We start from the raw sequence: 14,664 nt of genomic DNA, 5'->3' as shown, positions 1-14,664 counted from the left end.
CTCTAACTGGTGCTGCTTCTGATTTGAGTGATCAATGGAAATGATTTGTATTGCTGTATATATTACACGATGCACACAAGTGACTCTATTGATCCCTTTATCAGATGCTTATGTTGTAATGTTAGTTATTAGATATACCAGCCCATAGAACACAATTCATTATTTGTTATTACTACAGTATTACTGCTTTATTACTACTTTATTACACTGTATTGCTATTTAATTACTATATTGTTATTATCACAAAATCTGTGTAATAACACAAATGGAATTATAGGACATTAAAGTAGGAATGTTGAGTGACCATCACACTTGAGGTAATAGTATTGAAGTACAGTATTGACATAACTTGTTGTCTACTTGACTTTTTTCTTGTTATGTTTGTTTTAAATTAAAATTTCAGTTTTCTAAAGAAATTTATAGGTATGATTCATATTTCTCAACAGAACCAATTTCCAGCATTTAGGCAGAATGATTTAGACCTTAAACGTTTTTTAAGATCATGCAAAGAGTGTGTAAATTAGCTTTTAACAGTGTAAAATTAAACAAGGAACTCAAATATAGGATTCTGCTTGAGAGAGAAGAAGGGGATAGAGAGGAGAGCAATTGAGGGAATCCGCTCTGAGATGACGGGACCAATCAGTCCGTAAATGAGATTTGCTGCAAAACACTTCTCCCAGAATTCCACACATGAGAGAGGGAAAAAAATCTCAGACTAAGCTCATGAACTTTCACCTTTCACCCCTCCGCTGGCTGAACCAATGAACAGATTGTGAAAAATCAATGTGTCTAATCAATAGGAGAATTTTTTTTGTCTCTAACTGGGTAATCTGCTGTAAGACGGTCTGAACGCCGGCCGCACAAAAGAGCAACTGAAGAAAATATTTATTGCAAAGAGTGAAAATTAAATTTGCTTTATTGGTCCTCTGTGCAAATGTTAATCATCATTTACTGCATCCGGCTTCGGCATAACAGATCACGCTCGGGTGAGGAGACCATTTTGAGGGGGTTTCTGCTGTACTATTTCAGATACAATACAAAATGGAGTCTGTTTCATAGTGCAGAGGTTTGTTCTTAGGTCTGTGGACATATTCTGAGCATTAGTTAGTATTAGTTATTAATATTTTTGTGTTATTGATTTTACATCTTTATTTCTTTTGTTGGAGCATTTCATTTTGTTTTTATTTTTAAATGATTTTTATTGATATACTCATCTTGCGACCCTACACAGGGTAAGTGAATGGACGATATGTTCATCGTGTTGTGTTTCTCGGTTCGTTAGCATGTAGATTATTCATGAACTCGGCGAGTCCTCTGACAGACAGTGTGTTCATATCCCAGATAAAAACATTAAATCATTTTTTCAATTACCAGCAGAAATACAGTAAGGAACCAGGTAAGGAACGGTCTTATTTGTGTGTCGCAGAGGGAAAAACTCAAATCGATTTGAATTGACAATAGGGTGAGTAAATGTCTTTCATTTGGGGGGAACTGTTCCTTTAAATGCCTCATAACTTAAGTTATAATATTTGCTACATTTCAAGAAAAATATTCTGATTTGTGTAATCAAAGAAAATGGTTTTTATTATTGTATACATTACATGATGTACGCAAGTGACTCTATTGGTCACTTTATCAGATGATTATGTTTTAATATCAGTTATTTGACATTTAATATTAGACATATATTTACTCTAATAGACCATCCAAAAGAAATTAGGACTCACCAAACAATTACTTTATAATTATTACTACTGTATTACTACTTTATTACTATTTTATTACTAAATTATATTATTACTATATAATTTATTTTTATTACATAAAATCTGTGAAATGACACAAATAGAATTATGGTATTTAAAAAAAAATCCTTTGTTTTCCGCAGAGGAAAGAAAATCACACCAGTTTGGAACAACATGAGGGTGAGTAAATGATATTTATTTTTGGGAGGAACTGTCCCTTTAAATTCCTCCTAATTGATGCTATACTATTTAAAGAATACCTCAAGAATGTATTTATTTAAAATAAACGAGAGATGTGTAGTCGTTTCTACAAACTGAGCAGACAGCCTCGGCACAGGCTGAAAGCCATTTGCTCTGTGCAGAGGAGAGTGAAACGAATGTGTGTTTAAATTCGATTGAAAAGTGCATCTCTCCTCTGCTCTGATGTCATGCATCTTAATTATGAGGATGCAGGGGTCGGCCCCGTGTGGACCGCCAGCCCTGTTATCGCTGATCTAATGAACACACTCCAGGGCCCTTCTCTCATCCGCACATTCACACGGACATCTCTCTGTTTTTACTTAAACTATAGGGTTTCCGTTTGCTGCAGATTTGACTCTGTGAGCGGCATTAATTTGGACTGAAATAAATGAGGTGAAAATGAAATCCTCAGTGAGCGTTCTCATGTCTTCTTTTTTACAACAACAGATGGACAAAGCAGCCATCACTACACAAGTGTATTCTACATTAATCAAAGGTCTGTACATGATTTATAAAAACCAACAGGTAAGAGATGTTCACATGATGTTCCACTTAAAGAAAGATGCTACTGACATCATCTAAAAAATCTATTTGTAATCAGTGATATTTTTGCATATATGTTCAGGTCTTTACAATGGCTACCAGTCACGTTTAGAATTAAATGAAGAACTAATACTAGATTTTAAACTGCCTAAATACACTGCAGATATGCTTGTAGAAAATAAACCTTAAAGACCTCTCAGATCATTAGGATTGCGTTGCTTACTAATATCTGGAGTTCATTTAAAATCCATACTGAATTCATACGCAAATTCAACCACAACTGTTTAGCTGTGCATTCAGTGTGGTGCACTTTACCGACTGCACGGAATTATTTGTTTAAATGTGTATTCCCAATTCTTATTTCCTTTCTTAAGGTGAATTGTATCTGTGTTTTGTGTCTTTTTTGTGTATTGTGTCTTTTTTCATGATATGTAAAACCTCTGTATTACCTCACTGAAATGAGTTGTATGGTACAATTAGTGAAGAAAATATGGATTAAACTCTACAATATTGTTAAACTATTTTTAAAATGTGTAGAAGTTGCTTGAAACAGACAAAAAGTAAGAAGTGAAGCTCTCCCTCTTTCTAACCTAACATTTTGCAAATAAATAAATAAATAAAATCACCTCAGAAAAATAGTAATAATTCCTATGACTCAGTATCTGGTTTTGACATATTTCACATTTTTAAGGTAACATATAACATTAATTTTAAGTAATTTATGTACATTCAGATAATGTCAGTATATATATATATATATATTTTTTTTTTTTTAATGTATTTTACAGTTCATTATGAACATATTCATACCACAGTTTTTACATTTTACTTCCAATTTCTAAATACACAATTTAAATTTAAATAAATGTTCTATATACACAAACTCTGGATTCTTTGCTATTAAACATACATAACATTAACATACTGGTAAAACATATATAGCCTGAATGCACTGTAAGTCGCTTTGGATAAAAGTGTCTGCTAAATGCATAAATTAAAACAAAATGCAATAACAAAAAAAATATTCCATTTGAATATGAAAATATGAAAATTAAATGGGCATTGTAATATTTAAATGACCATTTACAGGCATCAAATGTTGGTCTTTATTTATTTGTTTGTCTGTTTATTTATTTATGTTCTTCTTTGCTTTGTAACAATGTGGAATGTCAATGTGCAAAGAAAGCAATTGTAACACATAATAAGATTGTACAAGTAAATTCCAGCCCCATCTGCACTGCAGGACTGCGCTGTAACAAAGGGAAGGCCTTGAGAAACATCAGACCCCTGTGCTAATTTATCTGCCTCCTCAGCAGAAGGAGTGAGACAAAGACAGAGGGCCCAGCGTCAGGCTGAGGAGCCTAGAGCGAAAGAATCGATGCGGCCGCAGGGGGAGGCGTTCAGAAGGCTGGACGCAGCCTGAGCTGCCCCACCGAGCCCCTGCCTCAATGGGTCAGCCGCAGAGCACAGCAGGGGTAGAACTCACCACTACCAGTCCTACAGCCACTGAGAGAGACAGACACGCAGAGAGAGACAGACAGACAGTCAAATCTGGAAAAAAAAAAAGAGACTTCAATGAGGGAAGGGAATTATTGAGAAAGACGAAAAGAAATGAGGAAAAGAGACTGGGAGGGTGAAAACAGCTTGAAAGGAAATTGTGGAAGTAGGAACGGATGGGGCAGAGGGAAAAGAGAGAGAGAAGGGGGAGATTTGGAGAGATTAAGTACAGATAGGAGCAGTGGCGTATGTTTCATTTGAATGAAACATTTCTTCCAAATTCTTGAAGAACGATGCAACCATGGAGCAGCAGCACATGCGTTGATGGAACATGCATCAAATCTCATTTCATTTATGTTAGAGAACTCTGGTTATTTATGTTTGCATATGGAAACTGTGAAAGCAAACGTTCAGTTAATCTTTTAAACAATGTTTCCAGTCTGTTATGCTGTACTGGAACTGTCAAGAGTCTGGAAAGGAAAAGAAAGGAAAGGAAAGGAAAGGGAAGGGAAGGGAAGGGAAGGAAAGTAAAGTAAAGTAAAGTAAAGTAAAGTAAAGTAAAGTAAAGTAAAGTAAAGTAAGGAAAGGAAAGGAAAGGAAAGGAAAGGAAAGGAAAGGAAAGGAAAGGAAAGGAAAGGAAAGGAAAGGAAAGGAAAGGAAAGGAAAGGAAAGGAAAGGAAAGGAAAGGAAAGGAAAGGGAAGGGAAGGGAAGGGAAGGAAAGGAAAGGAAAGGAAAGGAAAGGAAAGGAAAGGAAAGGAAAACGTTTGTTTTTGTGAAGTATCATATCAGGCTTTTATGACTCTTATAGTATGATCTGGAGCTCATAATCAGGGGAGAGAAAAAAAAACTTAATTTTATCAGTTTTATTCAGAGGCCCAAACTGAGAAAATAAAAATAAAAATCAGTGCAGTCGCTGATAATTATTTGGCCAGAAAGTAAGATGGAATAGCTTGATATGTAAATCAATGAGGTTTTTATAACAGTAAAACAGACTGGGATACAATGCATATAAATATCAGTTGATATAAATCAACAGTTTTTCCAGCAAAGTTTTTGTTGAAAATTTAGAGAGGCCTTAGAAATGTGTGTATAAAAAGCAGGCTTTATAGGGTTGCCAGCGTTTGTGAATTACAATGTATTATTGTACATTGTATAATAACTATAATGCACAGAAAACTGGATTGCAGGTTGTTAGTTAAATAAAATATGCTGAAATAGCATTTGGACAAGTTTTCATCATATGACAGTTTCAAAATAGTCAGTGCAATGTTTATTGACGTGCTATTGATTTTTGCATGACTTGCTTCATTTATGTCTATTAATGTCATAAACCCAACACTTGTTCAATATTAACCCCTTGATGTGCCATCATTACAAGTTCAACATCGCCTGCATGACATTACTCTAAAAGGTCCTCTGGAAGGAACATTGTAACAGTCATCATTTGCTGTTATCTCATATTCCGTTCTTTTCTACATTGATTAAAAAACAACAAAAAAACATACAAATGATGGTAGGAGACAATTGGAAATGTGGGTCTATGATAGGTAGGAGTTTGGGAAAGAGATATTCTCTCTTCCAGAGAAAAGATGGACTGACAGATGAATGGAGAGAAATAAAGGCGGTCTTCAAAGCGGAATATCTTGGTCTATGCTCCCTTCATCATAAAGTGTACTCTCACTGTGTACTGAAGGTGAGGCTGACCTCTGACCTCTCGTCTGACTGCCATCCCTCCATCCGTACATCTGCAGCCCGCCTCCCTGTTCTCTCTGCAACCAACCAACATTTCCTATTGATTTATTGATTGCTGTCGGCCCATGGAAGCCAACCAGCGCAGACTCGATGTGTTCCGGCTGCTCGCCTGCATAGATTTTTCTCGTCTCATCTCAAGCTGAGGGAGCAGAACAGGCCTGGACTGGAATTAGACCAAGCGGGAGCCCAATTTGCCAGGAGAGATCACCACCTCTCGCGCCACTCCTCCCTCCTTATCTCTGCCTCTCTGTGTTTGTTGTGCACTCTCTGTCCCCATTTCTTTCTGTTTTCCTTCACTGAGTTTAAATGTTGAATAGAGTGTTTAAATACGGGGTTAAACTCATTTTAACTCATCTCTAATTCCTTCAGCAGAGTTCTCTGGTCTGCATAGTCCTGAATTATTCAGGTTCCCAGGCATTATGACACTGCTCTGTTGCAGGGTTAGTATCTAAAACCATAACCAAAAATAATATTAATAATAATAATAATAATAATAATAATAATAATAATACACATTTAAACTAAAACATTTTAAAATGACAAAAACACATACGAAAAACCTTAAAAAATTGAAATAACAGCAGTGCATGTAAAAATAAAAACTGGTTCAAGCTAATAATACAAACTATAATTGATACTAAAATAACATTGCTCTCTTGATGTTCCTTTTATGATTTGTTTTCTTCTTTTACTTCACACAAATGTAATGTTATTTAATTATTGAAGAATTTTAACAACATTTTATTAACAGTTCAACTAACGAATTGTTAATAATTAATTGATTTTAAATAATATTACAAATTTAGATGCCTAAATTGATTCATTCATCTGCTTAATGTCCAATCACAGTTTTATAATTTCAGGGTGTGTCTGTTTTTGTTTTTTAACAATGTTATACATTTTGAGACATTTAAGTTTAAAGTATCAAAATGTACATTTCCTTGCACTGAATTTTCACCATATAAAATCAAACTGACAGTGCTAATAATGTAATTGTAATATTTGCATACTTATCTGCACGCTGAACTCTCATCAAATTCTCATCAACATTTCTCATCAATTTCTTTTCAAATCAATTAATTTGAATTATTCAATTACATTAGTTTTTAGCTCCGTGCTTTTACTTTATGTCACTGATTAATTTACTATATGTCTATTTTAATTCCTCCAAGGAATTATAGGAGAAACATCTGAGAAAGTTTAAATAAAACATAAGCGAGAACTCTCCTGAGCTTCTAAGTTTCATGTCCATAGCAAAGTTCCTCCTCCATGTTGAAATTCTGGTTTGAACTCCGTTACGCTGATGCTTGTTGATATATTCATACACTCACATCTCAAAGAAGGCATCTGCAGGTCCAGAAAATTGGATCAGGAGGATGGATCTGTGGCCACCTCTGGTCATGCTGACGGCAAGAGTGATGGATCAATAAAAAACACGACACACACAGGGTTCCAGCGAAATGATTCTCTCTCAGAGTGACGCCTCCAAACTCCCTCATACACTGTCTTTTACTGAAGAGCTTTACTCCGCTCCTCATATTCACCCAGAGAGAGCTATATGTAATTTACCACTGCCTCAACTCCACTGGCAGTCCTATCAGAGGAGCCGGCAGGACAAAGACAAAGGACTTCTGAAAGTCAACGTGAAATCAAAATTCACTTTACTTTCTTTACAAATGTTCTTTTGTTTGCACAGTTCATCAGTGTTATTTCGAAATCTTTCATCAATGTGCAACTTATGCCTATAAAATGACTTCATGTTAAACCAAAGCTATGCAGACTGGAAAAATAATGTCCTAGAGGAATGTTGTATTGCTCAGTTGATGGAGGTCTCAGTCATTTGTGTTAGATGTTAGGGCTCCGAACTTAAAAAGACACAAATGAGATACACAGTATGAGTGACTCAACAGCTATAAAATAAATGTGGATATCACAGCTGAGATCATTTGGTCTTGGAAGAATTTGGCAAGAAATACAAAGTTCATACTGAAATCTACTTTGATTGAAGACTTTGGGATGGTGGGTAATCTGCAGTTTGAGACATTGTTGGGATCTCTTCTGAAACTCTAGATGAGATACACAGCAGTTTTGCAAACGAACACAAAGTTTCTCAGGGAAACGCAAAAGTTTTGTAAGCAAACTCAAAAGTGTTTATTTAAAGGGGTCCTATTATGCTTTTTCACTTTTTTAATTTTAGTCAGTGTGTAGTGTGTATGTTTGGGCATAAAAAAGATCTAGAAAGTTACAAATCTCAAAGTCCACTCCAAAGGGAGATATTTCGTTTTTAAAAAATCCCTTTTCAAGAACTACAACGAATGGCTCATTTGGACTACAGTGTTTGTTTTCCAGGCTTTGTGATATCACAAAGCGGCCCATTAGAATATCATCAAAAATTTCCTGAGCATTATAACCCCAATTTGCTATTGTGTGCTGTGCATTTTACTGAGGACAGCTTCCACAACACGAGGGAGTACAGTGCCGGATTCGCCAAAAAGCTTTTGTTGAAAGACGGAGCAAGGGGCAGTACTGAAACACCGTCTAAGCTGTTTGTCAATCACAACGCACTGGGACAGCTAACCAATCACAACACATTTTGTTTTTCGGAAGGTGGACCTTCATCAAAGCCGGAACTAATCGAGCCGTTTGTGCCAGGATGGGGAGAAAGGTATTTTAATAATGTAAATTATGTGAAAAATAATGCGTTTTTCGAACCACCAAGCATGAGAGTATGTTCTAGTACACCCCCAAAACAAAATCAAGACTTTGTAAAAGAGCATAATAGGAACCCTTTAAAAAATGTTTTCCTCCCATCTAATTTTTTTTGTCACCATGTCCCTAAAGAGATCTCATTTGTGATTTTTTTTTCTTTCCAGCAGCATTACCTAAAAATAACACATTTTACGGTTGAATCCCAAATGAAAACGTCCCTTATTTCACACTCAATATTGCTTCACTCGCAAATGTGTCACAATCAACTGTGTGGCAAATGCTGTTTTATGAAACTTATTTTGTTTATATATCTTATATATAATATATATATATCTTATAAATATCTTTTGTTTGAGGTGGTACATGTGAATCGTGGAAAGCATTTACCCTGAGTTATGCGGTAAACATCTTTTGCACACAGTGTTAATGTGAGTTTTAGAAAAGCCTGCAGTCTCAGCACTGCGGTGGCTCGGTTAAGGTGCTGCGGTCTACAGGGAGAGCACACCTTTCTCTCAAGTACACGGAGGTTTGTACGGATCACTCAAGCGTGGGGTGGCACAGTTTTGCTCCAGTTCCCTTCAGATCCGCAGCTTTCTCACAGTAATGCATGTACGCAGACAGGAAGCCCAACCCTGTCCACAGAGACCAAGCGGCGTTCAGAGGTGTGAGGTGTTCGGCGAAAGCTAAGACCCCACAATTTATTTTGCGTCTCTTCTCCAAAAAATCCAGCATTTACAGAGTTTTTGAGATGACATCATGCTGTAATGTGTTCGTTCAACTATAATTGCTTTTTAATGTGATATCTTTCGCTCCCTGTAGACTTTTACCTTAATGGTTCCAGCATCGCAAATCTAATATTCTCTCCACAACACCAACTTCAAACAAAGTCTAATCGCAATCTTACCAAAAAGTATGTGTTTTATGTTCTTTTGAACTCAGTTACAGGAAAGGAAAAAGTAATGATTCCACAGGAAAATGTATATATTACCTTTGATTCTGTCTGTTTTCTTGCAATATGGGATGCTTTAGTGGGATAAAAATTGATTTTTAAGCTTTTTGTGCATTAGCTTTTACGTTTTGAAATTTTATTTGCAGGGGCCATTTCTGATCAATGAGCAAAACCCGAATTTATAACACTGATGCAATAAGAGCCAACCGCTATGATCGAAAGAGATGGAGAGAGAGAGACACAGAGAGAGACAGAGAGAGATGGGGGGGGAAGAGATTGCAGCATCTGATACCAAGAAAAATAATGCCTTTTCTATGTTTTAAAATAGATGTTTTTTTAAATTTCCTCAAAATCTAATAGCAGATTTTTATGACATTTTCCAATACCATAAATTTTGGCTTTTTGAATAAGGTCTAAAATGTTTCAATGTTTCATTTTCAAAAATGTTGTTAAATACCAAATGATGTTAAATGTTGATAGAATTACAACAATAAATCAAAAAGTGTATAATGAAATATGCACAAAATAAATAACATAAAAAATACTGAAAATTTCTTGCATGCATTTCTTAAAATAATTCAATTCAATATTTATTTATCTCATGGATCCTGCTGACTGTTGTAAAATATTTTTTGGTAAACATTATAATATGTATAAATATTTATAATCCTGAAATCTTATTCTGAACATGTACTTTGTGTCTGGACTCAGAAGCTTTGATGTTGAATGTAGAACATGCTGACTCTCCTTCTGTATGAATTCCTCGCCCTCGCTTCTGACTTCCCATGAGTCTTAGCGAGAGCAGAGATTCCTGTTCATGAACTCAGCTAAAATCCTTCTTATTCATCTTTTGTGGGGAAAGTTAAAAAAGAGGTTACTGTGAGAAAATATTTCCAAGTATTTGGCAGAGTTTCAATGTTATATCCACATTATCTCATAGTTCTGTATTGTTACTGTATCCCAACAGTTTACACATTCGCGTCTCTTTTCATTTTTCTGAATGAACAAAGAAACATCTGAGAAGTTGGTGCTTAAATGAAGCATAAGTGAGAATAAATTCTTCAGAGCTATGAAAGAGCAGTAACATTTTTGCTCTAGCCAATACTGAGCCATACAATGGATTGAATTTCTTCATAGAGAAAACATGAAATAAATATTGATTCTTCATATCTGTATCTAAAGATTCACTGTCCATTTTGGTGCCCGTTCCCAATCTTCAAGAGTTCAGAGATCTTACACAGAAGTGACCTGAGCAACCATCCTTTCTACAAACATATACAGAGTTTTCCTGTTCTTTGCGCAGAAACTTTTTCATCAGGAAGACCAGAGACATTCGGAAACATAAAAGGCCATTTCCCTCTCATCCGTCCATCCAAATATTCTTCCTTTAATGAAAGGGAGTTTCTTAATGCTCTAGTCTCACATTATGTCTGTGTCGTGAGCTGAAGGGCTCTTCAGAAGGATGTGGCGAAAGGGGCGGATGAATGCTGTCTTCGGTTTTCTTCTTTTTTGTACCGCTGCGTTTCTGCTGCATTGACTCTGAGGCCTTGGAGAAGGATTAAGATTCGTCTTAAAAGCCTGAAGGAGTGTTTGGAGAGGGGGAGAGGATGGAAAGATGTGTGGAGAGGGACTGAAAGAGACAGTGAGAGAGACGGACGAGTGTTTTGAGAGGCGAGGAGCCGAGATAAGAGACCTAATGGCTCTTAGCTGCCTAAGATGAAGAGTCCTGAACAGAAGAGAGCTCTTCACATGCCTTTAAGGCCCTTGCGTACCTGTTTGCTTTTATCATTAGAGCTGTTGGCAAAGTTTTATTGAACGTGTGAATTTGTTCACCAACACCAAGACCCGCGTTGTGGCTGTGCTTCAAGTTGTGAATCCAGACTTGAGAGGGTCAGTGTGGAGTATTTCTACTAAACCAAGAGAAATCCAAACTGTTACTAGTTTTCAGTGTTTCCATGCCTGATGGATACTTGTTATAGGGACAGGACCTTTGACAGGGGTTAACAACTGAATTAACTCCATCAAGACCTTTTTTTTTTTTCCTTTGGTTTGAGGGAGAGAAAAAAACCTTAAGAAACATTGCATATTTGCTGTTTTTATTCATAAATTTGATATACATGGAGATAAGTAAAATCTACCAAATGTTCCAGAGGTAAATATCTTTGTTAGATTGGAATTTTCAGTATATTTTAGTACATACAGTGGTGGCCAAGAGCAAAAGATAGAAATAACTGACGTAAAACATTTTTTAGCTGGTGAAAATTCTAGTGTTCTAATAATTTAATCATTTAATAATAAAAAAATATTTTATTTTTATTATAATAAAAATACGTTTTTCATGCTCATGTGTTTGGAAAAGGTAGCAAATCAAACAATGACCTGGTGTGTCATATTTTCAAACAAAATCAGTCCAAAATAAAGTTTTGAACTATCATTTACGGTGAACCACTTGTGCATAACACAACGGAAACAAGCCACAGCACAGCGAAATTAGCACAACACAATGGAAACAAGCCACAAAACAGCAAAATTAGAACAACACAACTAAATTAGTCCTATGTGTTGTGTTCTGCCGATTTCGTTGTGTTGTGGAGATTTCGTTATGTTGTGCACTACTTTACCACCATAATCATTGGTCCATTGCGGTTAAGTAATAGGTAGGTTTGTGCTGTGGCTTCACCTTCTTTGACATGAAAATGTTCAGTTAAGTTATTCTGTTCATTTTGTTGATGTCAGACGCAAATAGAAACATGAATTGGAGAGCTGTTTTATAGGAGAAATTTACATTTTTATTCTGAAAGTGACAGTGATACTGTTGACATGACTTCATGCACGTTGCTATGATGCTTTCTTAACTGCTGTTTTCTTACTGCTGTCATTTCTGTTGTGTTTATTCTGTTATTGAGAGGAAAGTGTGCAGCCCATATTTACATATTCATCTAAAGGCATTCATCATGGACAACATCGGGATATTCGTTTACTTTATACCACTGTTCATGTACCTTAAATTTGTATTTATCTCTATGTGAAGAATGAAAAATAACTTTGCTGTGAGTATATCAGGGTTTACGTTGCAGAACAACATAATAAAACAGTAGTTAAACCTATAAAGTACTTTTTGGGGTCCACCAACATACCATCAGGTAGAGCACAAATGGAAGAAATACAACACCACTGTTGGGGTGTCCAACAAAAACACTCCAAGAGCAAGACATATAATATTCCAGGAGGTTACAAAGAACCCCAGTGTGACATGTAAGAATCTGCAGGCATCACTTTCATTTGTTTAGGTTTTCATGAGTCATTAGACAAACACTGAATAAGAATGATGTGCACTTCAGGATAACAAAAAGGAAGCCACAGTTTTCCAAGAAGTACATTGCTTCTTGTATGAAGTCTGCCAAAGACCACATGGATGAGCCAGAAGACTACTGGAAGAATTATTTGTGGATGGATGAGTCCCAAAATGTTTTGGTTTAAATGAGAACATTACATTTGCACCAGAAACTGAATACACTTTCATTCACTCTCAAAGCATTTTGATTAAAGGGGTCATATGACGTTGCTAAAAAGAACATTATTTTGTGTATTTGGTGTAATGGAATGTGTTTATGTGGTTTAAGGTTCAAAAAACACATTATTTTCCACATACTGTACATTATTGTTGCTCCTCTATGCCCCGCCTTTCTGAAACGCGTCGATTTTTACAAAGCTCATCGTTCTGAAAAGCGAAGTGTGCTCTGATTGGCCAGCTATCCAGTGCGTTGTGATTGGCTGAATTCCTCAAGCGTGTGACAGAAATGTTACACCCCTTACCATACTGTGATGTCGTGTCCCGGCGCAACGAGACAAAAACAATAAAACCCATTACAAATGAGGCATTTGTTGCATCCAGTGGGGACATAATTACTGATTATAATGACTTATACTGTCTTTTTACCCGTTGCGTTGCATTGCAGCGCGTAAACCTAAAACCATGTCTGCATTTGTGATCAGAGAAACGACAAACAACAAGTGCTACTCTACACTGCTCAAAACTCGCGTTTGAATCGTCAGTGGCAAATTCTTTAAATATGAAAACATACTTACAGGCTGTGAGTCAGAAGAGCCGGTATTGTTGGCTACAAAAGTTACGCCTTTTTTCTTAGCATAAACATTTGGGCGGCGTTATGGAAATATTCCCAGATAGTGACGTAGACATGTGGGGCCGTGTTTAAACGAGGCGTGTTTAGGAGGGCAAGGACGAGTCTTAACTTTTAAATAGAATATCTCTTTAGGTTTGAGACTTTAGTCTTTGCAACTTTAGGGATCTTATCTATTCACGAACAGCTTGCAACACTCCAAAGAGAAAGGAAAACTTGAAATCGCATCATATGACCCCTTTAATAAGCTATTGAAAATGCAAATGAAGTGTGAAAACCATAGGTAAATGGAATCCTATATTATCTTGTTTTATGTTTCACACTGTTCATTCTTTGCCTGGGGTTAACAATTAACCCTGGGTATTCCTAAGTTGGCTTTTTACACTGTACATTCCATAACCTTGAGTTAATATTATTTGTATATTTGCGGTGTCAGTGCTATTGACTGATTGTATAATGATGAATTATTTTCCTGAATGGAGGGTGAAGTCTTCCTCACTCCAATTTCATCACCATCACCATTTTACATTCTTCCACTCAAATGCAGAAATTACTGTTTATACAACAGATTTTTTTTTGTTTGTTTGTTTTTTCTGCGATTGTCCAAAGCATGTGAATATGAGTGATTGGGTGTCTGTTGCTAAGCATCTAGTCTGAATCATTTCACACTGTGAACAATAATGCAAAAGCTACGTTTCATAACCCTGGGTAAAAAGCAGTGTTAACCCTACTTCTGAATTACAAGTAAAAATTTGAGGGAAATGAATGAAAAAAAACAGTGTTTAGGACTTTAGTAAAAGATTAATCTCTGTATTATTTCCCCGTAAAAATGCAAAATGTTTTCTTTCAGAGTTAGGGGAGAGATAGAAGTCTTTGCAAGCTAAACATACACATAAAATGAAAAGACAGATGTTGTGTGTGTGTGATACTGGTCCTTGGGCAGACAAAATGATTTAGACAGGTGAAGTGATGCCACAGAAGATGGAACATTCTCCCTGTCAATGCCAAACTTACACACACACAGGGTATGCATGTCATTTTGTCAGAGTGAACAGTAACATGTTTCTACATCTATCTGCCCTTCTC

This window comes from Sinocyclocheilus rhinocerous, unplaced genomic scaffold (genome assembly GCF_001515625.1).
Source record: "Sinocyclocheilus rhinocerous isolate Xijiao unplaced genomic scaffold, SAMN03320098_v1.1 scaffold138, whole genome shotgun sequence".
Taxonomy (NCBI): Eukaryota; Metazoa; Chordata; class Actinopteri; order Cypriniformes; family Cyprinidae; genus Sinocyclocheilus; species Sinocyclocheilus rhinocerous.
Note: the sequence above shows the minus strand (reverse complement) of the source record.